Genomic DNA, 10,852 nt, shown 5'->3' on the forward strand with positions numbered 1-10,852 from the left:
ACACTTTAAAGTTTGGTGCTAATAAGATATAGCAAACAACCAGTTTCCTAGGAAAGTAGAACTGAACTCTGGGGTCGAGCAGCTCTAGATAAACAGTGGATACTAGGCAGAAACCCAAGAAATGAACCCAAAATGGTCTTGACACACTTAAGAATTTCTATTAACGCCACCCTGAGGGCTAGTCAGGGTTTGACTTACAAAGAGCTAAATCCCAGGCAAGTTTTAAGAGACAACTTATGAGGTTTGTGGGCCAGTGGACCGGAAAGCTGACTGCACATCAGGCCAAAGCTCAGACGTATCCACACAGATGAAGTGCCCTAAAGCATAGCCAAATTTCCACTGGCAGGGGAAAATTCTGCACTATTACAGGTCTTATTCTAAAAAGAAGTTTGACATTTAAAAAGCTTAATGTTATTCAACCTCTTCTCGCCCTCTCCAATTGTGGTCTTAGTTACAAGCTTGTCTCCTAACCCTTCATCATACCCTAGTTCGCCATACCCTAGTCTGGCTACTCCAGAAGCCTGTGCAGTAACACCTACAGAGATACCAGTTGCATGGAATTCACCAGCAGTTGAGTCCTTTAAGCAAAGAGTAGGTGTCAATCATTTTGGCCCGCATTTCTAAGGTGAGAAAGGCAAACTTGTGTGTCTCTAGTAAGTCAGTTTTCTATTGAGAGGTATTTTGTCCAGTAATCCACTGAAGTATTTTGTAGGTTTGAAGTTGTGTATATGGTTTGTTTTTTTGTTGTTTCCGTTAGCTTTTATAGTTAATGAAGCTCACAGAAGTGGAAAGGAGGCTAGTAGACAAAATATATATGCACTACCTCTTAGACTTCATTTATCTTTAACTGAATTCTTGGTTGATCATTAAGTCACTAGCTTCTGGAATTATTAGAGGCAGAGAAGTTTTGCTATCAGTAAAGAGACAGTTACAGGTGAGAACTATACAGGATGAATAATGAGAAATTGGTTTTCAGGGTTAGGCAGCCACAGAGAAGCTAAGTCTCTCACTGCTATCCCTGGGCTTCATCTTGCTGAGTTCTGCCACCCCACCCCCAACACCCCAGTTCTAATTATAACCATTAACTAGCAGCATCCTTTGGAAAGGCTGGGACTTAAGATCTCATATCTCATCTGTCAAGTGATTCTACATTAAGCAGATTGCCAAACCCAGAACTGCACATCTTTGAGCCCAAGATCTACAAGGCAAGATATTTGTTCTTCTTGAGCCCTGCTTCCCTCATAAAGTACAGTATTAACAAAATTAACTCCCCATTCACGGAAGTATGAGGATATGTAACTTTGCCCTCATCCCCATTTTTTCCAGATTTTTCTTAAAGCAGGTAGACACAGGTGTTTAAAGTTACATCATGATTTTTATAAGAAACAAGTCGGCACACAGACTGCAATACAATTGATGCCACATTATCCCTTTTCTCCATGACAGACACTGGTTTCTCAGTAAGCTCAAGGAAGCCTCACAATTCTCATGGTGCCCTGGGTAACCATTTAAGCAGATCAAGTTTCCTCACTATCCCAACCGCCAAGGCTTCATTCCGTTCACTCATCAGTAAAGTGCTCTCAAATAAGCAATCCTGACATTAACTGAAGAGCCCAAAGAGGAGGTAATACATTCCGCCTCAACTCCACATTCAAGTAGGTGAGTCTCAGCCCGCGGGTTTTGCATCCTTTTCAGATCAGACAACTGCTTTCTCAAGGAGTGTGGTTAAAACCCGTAACTCCCTGGTAAGAAGACTCAAAAGCACATGGTGAAGTTCACTTTAATCCTTTACTAACAGATCACTAAAGACCCTTCCTTCCCTTGAAGAAAGGTAATTCAGAAATACCCTACATTTTTTGCCCATGACTTTCACCCAAGCCAAACTAACGCTAGTCTCTAAAGCAGGGAGAAAGTAGTTTTCCCTCACTTTCTGCCTTTACTTTAGACAGGAGTTTCCAATAGACTTTACGACTCCCACTAAAGGCTAGAAAGAAAGGATTTGGAAAATTTTCATGAAGAAAGCAAGATAAGTGAATTTGCTTTAAGCATAGAAGCCATGTACTTTTAAAGCTTTATACAACTGCAGTAAGGTAGCTGGAAGAGTGATTTTGCTGAAGCATCTTTTAAGCTGGAGGTTAAACAAACTAATTAGAAGCAGGTGGCTTCTCAGATTCAAGCATTAAACTCAGAACTGAGGACTCAATGTTAAGTTTCTCCAAGGACTCCCTTTAGGAACCCCAATAATTAGAAAATTTCTCCTCTGTATTTCAAGGAAGACATGCCTGATTAAAGGACTTTAGGAAGGAACTATAACTTTGTAGGAGATATTTTCTGTCTGCAAACAGCTGGTTTTATGTTGTTTGCTTAGGATTTCTTTGTCTTTTTTCTTCACTCACCTTTTTTTTTTTTTTTTTTTTTTTTTTTTAAATTTTTATTTATTTATGAGAGTCACACAGAGAGAGAGAGAGAGAGAGAGGCAGAGACATAGGCAGAGGGAGAAGCAGGCTCCATGCACCGGGAGCCCGACGTGGGATTCGATCCCGGGTCTCCAGGATCGCGCCCTGGGCCAAAGGCAGGCGCTAAACCACTGCGCCACCCAGGGATCCCTTCACTCACCTTTCATTTCTAAAGTAAGCTACCCAAAATTTTCCTTGAGACCTAGAAGTTTGGTTCTTTCCACTCACCCCTTCTTAATCAGCAGAGAACTTCCCAGCTACCAGTACGTCTGTAAAACTTTAGACTATATTCTCTCACTGACCCCCTACTAACACCTGCAGCAGCAGCAGAGCAAAAAAAAAAAAAAAAAAAACCCACCTCAGGCCGACTCTCTTCTGTTTATACTCAAAGCCCCGCCTTCATCTTGGGTGCAGACCAATGAGAAGACCTAGGATCTATTGCTGCTCTGCAATTGCTCCGGGATTTCAGGCTAGTGAAAAACCCGTCTCCAGCTGCCAGGAAGCCAGAGATTCTTATTAGGCTTCCTATTTTAAAGAACCATTACAGGTCCTCTTTGCCTTCTTTTTTTTTTTTTTTTTTTTTCCCTCACTGTGTTATAAAGGCTACCGAGTGGTTGAAGACTGTTCTGAGGGCATAATTTAGAATCACCTTGTAAAAATGGCTGGATCAGCTACCCCTCTAGCACTTAGTCTTAATACAGAATAATTTTAGGGGTGCCTGGGTGGCGCAGTGGTTAGGAGTCCACTCTTGGTTTCAGCTCAGGTCCTGATTTAGGGGTTGTGAGATTGAGCCCTCCTAGGGCTTCACGCTCAGTGTGAAGTCTGGTTAAGTTTTTCACCCCCTCTACCCCCGCCCCCTGCCCTGTGTGCCCTGCTCTCACTTTTGCAAAAATAAATCTTTAAAAATAAATAAAAGATTTTTAATGTGTTCTAAGGAATATCAAAAGGAAAAACATGAGATGCTAACACACATGCACAGCAACTGCTCCAGTTGGGCTCCCCTTTCTTGGCCCAAGGCACCCAAGGGCAGGACCGTGATGGCACTCTTCTCCCCCCTGTCCCTGATGCTCTTTGCCGGGATGCATATATATAGCCTCCAGCTGGCTTCCCCTAAGTGGCTTACCATCAAAGGGGACGCCTGCTGGGCTCCAGCCTTTTAGTCTTCTCTCTCACCGCCTTCAGTAATCTGATGAATGTTGTCTTTGGCAAAGGATTCCAAGCAAAGATCTTCCCTGAGATTCTTCTCTGTCTCCTGCTGGCTCTCTTTGCATCTGGCCTCATCCACCAAGTCTGTGTTAGGACTTGCTTCACCTTCTTCATGGTTGGCCTCAACTACATCAACAAGATCTCCTCTCTGTATCAGGTAACAGTTCCATTCCTCACACCAGGCAAGATCACAGGGTAAGAGCAAAAAGAGAAGCTGACCCCAAATGTCCAATAAAGTTTGAGGAAGGAGGGAAGGGGAGGGGAGAGAAGTGGAGGGGAAGGTAGGTAGGTAGGTAGGTAGGAAGGTAGGAAGGAAGGTAGGAAGGAAAGAAGGAAAGAAGGAAAAAGAAAGAGTAGCTATTTGTTTGATCAGACACCTTGTGTTAGTGTCAAACATCCTTACTCTCAGACAACACTAATCATCATGCTCACCTGTATCTTTCATTTATTCTTTCGTTTACAACTATTATTAAAGTCTATGATTTGGAGAAAGCAAGGAGGTGACCTATTGGGTCATGGGCTTTGTCTGTGTTTCTCAGAATCCTCAGGATCCACGTGTTTTCTGAAAACTTAATTCCATTTGTAGATTTGAGAGTAAAAAGTATTATGTTTAGCCACTAATGAGCCAAACTGATATAAATAAATGATTTAATTAATAAATAGAGGAGGAGAGACAAATCTTCTTTACAGAATAATTTGAAATAATATATGTCCATACTTCCCAATCCATGAGGTGGATTTTAATTACCCTCCCTTTGAGTGTGGGCTGGGCTTAGTGAGTCAGGTATCTAAGAACAGAGTAGGGAAACAAAAAAAAATAATCATTTTGTGTACACCTGAAACTAATATCACTGTATGTTAACTGATTTTTTTAAAACTTAAAAAAAAAATTTTTTTATGAAGAAACCTGGTAGTGTTTCCCTTAACTTTGCCTTTTTTTTTTTTTTTAAAGGATTTACTTATTTATTCACGAGAGACACAGAGAGAGAAGCAGGCTGCCTGCAGGGAGCCAATGTGGGACTCGATCCTGGAATTAGGCCCTTGAGCGGAAGGCAGACACACAACTGCTGAGCCACCTAGGCATCCCTGCCTTAACTTTGTCTTAACACTACCTTAATGAAGTGATCCAGGTTAACATCATCAGTGATAAGTCATGTTGCTATTAAGCACCCTTAAATATAGTGAGAAGAGCCCTTCATCCCTATGATATCCTTCCTCAAAACCCTTCAAAAGAGTTAATCGAGGTCCTGAAAAATAAGGAAAGACTGAGGAGCTTCACAGACCAGAAGAGACTAAGGATGTATGTCAACTAAATACAACATGGTACCCTGGGTAGGATCCTGGAACAGAAAAATACATTAGTGGAAAAATTGGTGAAATCCAAATAAAGTTTGGAGTTCAGTACATACAATGTATAAATGTTGATCTTTTAGTTTTGGCAAATGTACCATGATTATATAAAATGTTAACATTAGGGGAAACTGAGTAAAGGGAATAAGGAACTTTCTTTACTGTCTCTGCAACATTTCTGTGAATCTAAGATCATTCACAAATAAAATACTTACTTGAAAGAAAAACTAAGAAAAGGAAATAAGGAAAATCCACATGAACTTTTAAGATAAAATGCAAGTCTTCAAATAAATTTTATGCTTATAGCAGACTGCTTTAAACTATGCATCCCCTATAGCATACCTGAGTGTCTCAATGGTTGAGCATCTGCCTTTGGCTCAGGGTGTGATCCTGAGGTCCTGGGATGGAGTCCTGCATCAGGCTCTTTGCAGGGAGCCTGCTTCTCCCTCTGCCTATGTCTCTGCCTCTCTCTCTGTGTCTCTCATGAATAAATAAATAAAATCTTTAAAAAAATAAATGAACTATGCTTCCCCTAGACTTGCTAGAAGCACTTTTCCATTTTAGGGGTAATTTAGAGCAAAAGTTTGAAAGGTTAGATAAATACCAAAGCTATTTGAAGGATGGGATAAGGCTAGAGGCTAAGAGGCCAGCTGGAATCCAGCTAGGATATAACCAAGTCTGAGGCAACAAGTCAATCGACAACTAGAAACAAATTGGCTTATTTATTCCTGTGATTGCTACCAGTGCTTTCTGGGAATTTGCTAATTCCAGTCAACCATTTTCATCTTGACTGTTCATGTATCTGTAGTCATGAGAGAAGAGATTCTATTCTCAGGTAGCCAGATCACATCAAAATTACCAAATCTGCTTAAGAAGAATGTGTGTTGTTTTTTTTTTTTTAAGATTTTATTTATTTATTCATGATAGAGAGAGAGAGACAGAGACAGAGAGAGACAGAGACACAACACAGGCAGAGGGAGAAGCAGGCTCCATATAGGGAGCCTGACGTGGGATTTGATCTCGGGTCTCCAGGATCGTGCCCTGGGCCAAAGGCAGGCGCCAAACCGCTGCGCCACCCAGGGATCCCTTGTTTTTTTTTTTTTTTTAAGATTTTATTTATTTATTTGACAGAGAGCACCAGCAGGGAGCATGGCAGGGAGAAGAGGGAGAAGCAGACTCCCTGCTGAGCAGAGCGCTGATGTGGGGCTCCATCCCAGGACCCTGGGATCACGACCCTGGGATCACGACTTGAGCTGAAGTAGACATTCAGGCAACTGAGCCATCTGGTGCTCCAAAGAATGTGTTTTTAAAAAACAACACCTGAAAACCAAAAACAAAGCACAACACCTACTATGGAAGATAGGGTAAGTAGTAAAGAACATGAACATTGAAGGTAGGCAGACAAACCTGGGTTTAATTCTCTACTAGATTTAATTCTTAAGTTTATTGGCTATGTGATCTCACACAAGCTTTAGGCCCTCATCTGTGAAATGGGAATAAAGAGTGCTTACTCCAAAGATTATTGTGAGGGCCGATCAATAATATGTATGAAAAGCATCTATAATAGTTCATGGCACACATAGAGCACTTACTATTATTACATAGATCTGTTCTACACCCAATACATATTGATTGACTCATTTAATCCTCACAACAATCCTATTATTTATCTTTTTTTAAAGATTTTTATTTATTTATGAGAGAGAGAGAGAGAGAGAGAGAGGCAGAGACACAGACAGGGAGAGAAGCAGGCTCCATGTAGGGAGCTCGATGTGGGACTCGATCCTAAGTCTCCAGGATCACGCCCTGGGCCAAAGGCAGCGCCAAACCACTGAGCCGCCCAGGCTGCCCTCCTATAATTATTATTATCCTTTGCCCTCCTATTATTCATCTTTATGTTCCACGTGGGGAATCTGAGCCACAGGACGATGAATTATTGGCCCAAGGCAACATAGCCTGTAAATGATGTAACTTGATTCAAATCCAAGCAGTCTGGCTTTAGAATTCTTGCTTTTAGTTGGCACACTGTATTACCTCTTCTGTTATCAGAAAGGAAGAAAGAAGAAAGGGGATAGAGCATCCTGGGAAGTCCAAGAAGAGGTACCTTTAAGAAAAGTTAAATGGTCAGCTCTACTGCAGCAGTGCAAATATATAAATAATGTAGGTATGAATTAGGAATGATACAGCAAAGTCATGTCTAAGAGACCATTAGAATGGTATCGCTTCTGCAGGCGCAAAAGTCAGTGAGAACATTCCTTTATAAGTCATGTAATAACACTGTAAAAGTAAAGTTTACCAAATTAGAGAAGTTCTCTCCCCACATGCTTATCCCACTGTTTTCTCAGTTGATTTCCTGGACAGAAAGCTCAAATACTAGTTCAAAACTAGATACATGACAACCTCACTGTAGAAGAGTCTGCCAACATTCCACACTTAATCATCCTTCTTCAAGATAAAAGCCAACCCAAGCCTAAGGCAACCTTCTGAAAGGCTTCCCCTGCTTTCCAGCCTAAGTAGAGGGCAACCACAAAAATAAAAGGCCCAGGTTGGGCTCCTAACTTGGCGACCCCATCTCTAATTTACTGTTCAAATGTTAAAAGGTACCACCCTGTGAGTCCTTATTCTGAGCCAGGTAATCTATACTTTGACTCATTTAATTCACCCTTGACCCCCATGAGTTAAATATTGACATTCCAATTTATGAGTGAAAAAATTCAGGTTCAGAAGGATTAAGCAATTTTCTCCCCAAGTTACACAGCTAGCAAGAGTCAGTGCCAGGATTTAAACCCCAGCTGTTCACATTCCAAGGCCCTGCTCTTCAGCACTAAGATATACAGTTGAGGTTGTCAAAAAGGTGTATTTGAAGGGCAGAGCCAGTAACAACTTGTCATGGCCTTATTATCCCTTTTTCCAATGAGAGATCCCTAAAACCCACAAGAGAATAAAGACAAAAATGTTCTTTCTGCAATAGGAGCCATCCTTAGGGACAGGACAGGCCCAGAGACAACAGGTACAGGGAAAGCACTCCAATTTTTATTTCAACAGCTTCATTTCAATTCTGTTATCCTGAACTAAGGCAAACTGCTACAGAATCAAGATCCTCCTCAACCTCTTTTTTTTTTCTGTCTTCTTTCCCTCCACCCAAACCTGAATTGGTGAAAGAGGGACCAGGGAAGAAAGAGAAATAGGGTTTGTGCAAAGAACAATTCCAGTTTCAGTTTTCCTAACTTGTTCCAACGCGGACTGATTCCACTAGGTTTTTCACCAGAGCTACTTGCTGCTCTCACTGCCTTCTGATGCTTGCTTGGACCTTGTGCCTGTTCTTTGGAGTACAAAGGCAGCCAGGGAACAGGTGATCCCTACCAGCACAGAAGAAAGAACTCCTTGTGTCCATGGTCCGCCTTTGAAAGCTTGTGTTTGTTACTTCGTAACTCATTATTTGGATGGGGTGGATGGTGTTACATATACAGATAGATCATAGAATTTATTTGATCTTTTACAGCATTCATAGGACATTGAACTTCAGAATGTGCAAGCCTAATTTAGACTATGAACAGACCTAGAACTTTCCAATTCCTTGTCATGCCTACATTCCTATGTCTCCTGTTTGAAATGAGAAAGCAGCTGCCAGTGTAGAAAAAGCCTACCCATATAGACTTTCTCTTGAGTCCTCCTACCTCAGCATCCATCTGCTACCACCATAGTTTAAGCCTTTGTTTCTCACTATTCCTTTTCTCTATTCTTCCTGCTGTCTTCACTACCTTCAAGATACTACCCTCTAGACCATTCTCCACACTACATCCAGAGAGATCTTCCTAGAACAAAACTCTTCTCTGGCTCCCCATCATGCTCAGGCTAACGACAAAATTCTTACCATAGTAAAAAACAAAAACAAAAAAGAGAAGGGAGAGAGGGAGGGAGAGAGAGGTCATTTAAAAAATTTTATTTGGTTAGCATAGAGTGCAATATTGGTTTCTGGAGTAGAATTCAGTGATTCATCACTTACATACAACACCCAGGGCTCATCACAAGCACCCTCCTTAATACCTATCACATCTAGCCCATCCCCCGCCCACCTCCCCTCCAGCAACCCTCAGTTTGTTCTCCATCATTAACACTAGAGAGAGGTCATTTACTGACTGCTTCAGTCTTCCATCACTCAAATGCCATCTTTCCTCTGGCCCCCTTTGGTTGGTCTTCCTTCTAGCATTTTTCCCATTCTGTTTCATCCTCTAGTACATCCTCTGCCTTTTTTCATCCTCCTCATCCACCTAGCTAATTCCCACTCATCCTTTAAGGATTGATGCAAGTTTTGTCTTTTTCAGAAAGCATTTCTCTATTAGACACCCCAAAGTAGGCTAAGAAGCTTCCTCCTGTCCTCCTAAGGGAAAAACTAACATATCTCTTGTTACAACTCCATTGTCACTACCTGTTCACTTGTCTGTTTTCTTCACCAAAATTGAGCTCATGGAAAATGTCTTCTTATTCACCTTTATGACTCAGTCCCTGGAATAATTCCTGTCCATGATTTTTAAGAGAATGAAGGAATGAAAGGGTGAATAAATGGCCAGTTTGCTTTATCTAGAAATAAATGACATACTCAAATGGGGTAATTGAGAAGAGCTTAATAAGGCACCACTTATAAGGAAAACCAAAGAAAAAATGAAGTATCCCTGGGGCCAGCTACAGCAGGAGCTGGGACCATCTCTAAGTCTGAAGTTACAAGGAGAATCCAAATCACTGCAAGGAAGGATCAATGGACAGGGGGTAAGTTCAGCAGTGTCTTCAGTAAAGAATGCATCCAACCTGTAGTGACTTGGCATGATATGAGCTGAGAGAGTAAGTGCTCTGAAGGCACTCTCTTCCCATCCTCCAATCTTCTGTTACTGCCTCTCACTGGCCAAATCTACCAGAAGCAGAGGGCAAGGGAACCTATGATGTAATTAGCATGGGTCAACTCCCAACGCACAGAGCAGGGAGGGGAGGAGATCTAGAAGAGCAAATGGAAAAGATCCAACACAGTTTCTTTCCAAGAACAGAATCTTTGCATCCTAAAGGTTAAGTTCAAGAATAATAATCAGAGAAAAATTTATCTTCTTTGTAGCTGGTAAGAGAATTGCTTCTAAGGCGAGAGAAACACTTGAATAAGCCAGTTGTTATAAAGAATAGAGCAAAGGGCTAGCACCCAGGTTTCTTGCAGAAGAAGCACCTTCCTATGGGTAATAAAGGATAAAAAGGGAGGGAGAATGGAGTTGAATGCATTCTTGGGGCAAGGTTAAGAGGAAGTGGGGACATGGCTGAGGACCATGAAGAAAGAGTTAGGAGAATAAGTCAAGCTAATGGAGATTTTTCCAAGTGAAATTGTGGGTACTTTGTGCAGCAAGGTATCCTTCTGTGGTCATTATGAACCCACAGTAAGAATTTATTTTAAATCATTATATGTTCACTGTGCATGGGTTGTTTGTGGAAGTTAATGGAAAGATTGAGTTTATTCACATTAAGATTGGTACCAAGCTGCCGAAGACAAGGGTCCAAGAGGAAAAACACCTTTCTTAGTCAAACAGAGAAGGGACTGGGGTTCTGAGAAGTAAAGAGACTGAGTGAAGAGCACAGAATTAGAGGAGGCAAAGCAGAACCCAAACCTGGGATGTCTGGCTCGAATTTGGGGGTATTTTCCCCTGTCAATCTGCCTCCTTCCATTGTGTCTCTTCGGGTAAGTGAGAAGACACAGGAACCATGGCTATGTACTTCTTATGGCTTACAGATATATACTAATTAAGAGCTAGAATTTATGGGGGATATACTGTGTGTCAAGAGCTTTATATGGGTAATGTTGTCTA

The 10,852-nt window shown here is 41.4% G+C and overlaps 1 pseudogene; it reads left to right on the forward strand.

The window, feature by feature from the left end:
• The first annotated feature begins 3,427 nt into the window (after nucleotides 1-3,427).
• Nucleotides 3,428-5,256, forward strand: LOC119877814 (annotated as a pseudogene).
• Nucleotides 5,257-10,852: the final 5,596 nt, after the last annotated feature.

Source organism: Canis lupus, chromosome 32, assembly GCF_011100685.1.
Source record: "Canis lupus familiaris isolate Mischka breed German Shepherd chromosome 32, alternate assembly UU_Cfam_GSD_1.0, whole genome shotgun sequence".
NCBI classification, from domain to species: Eukaryota; Metazoa; Chordata; class Mammalia; order Carnivora; family Canidae; genus Canis; species Canis lupus.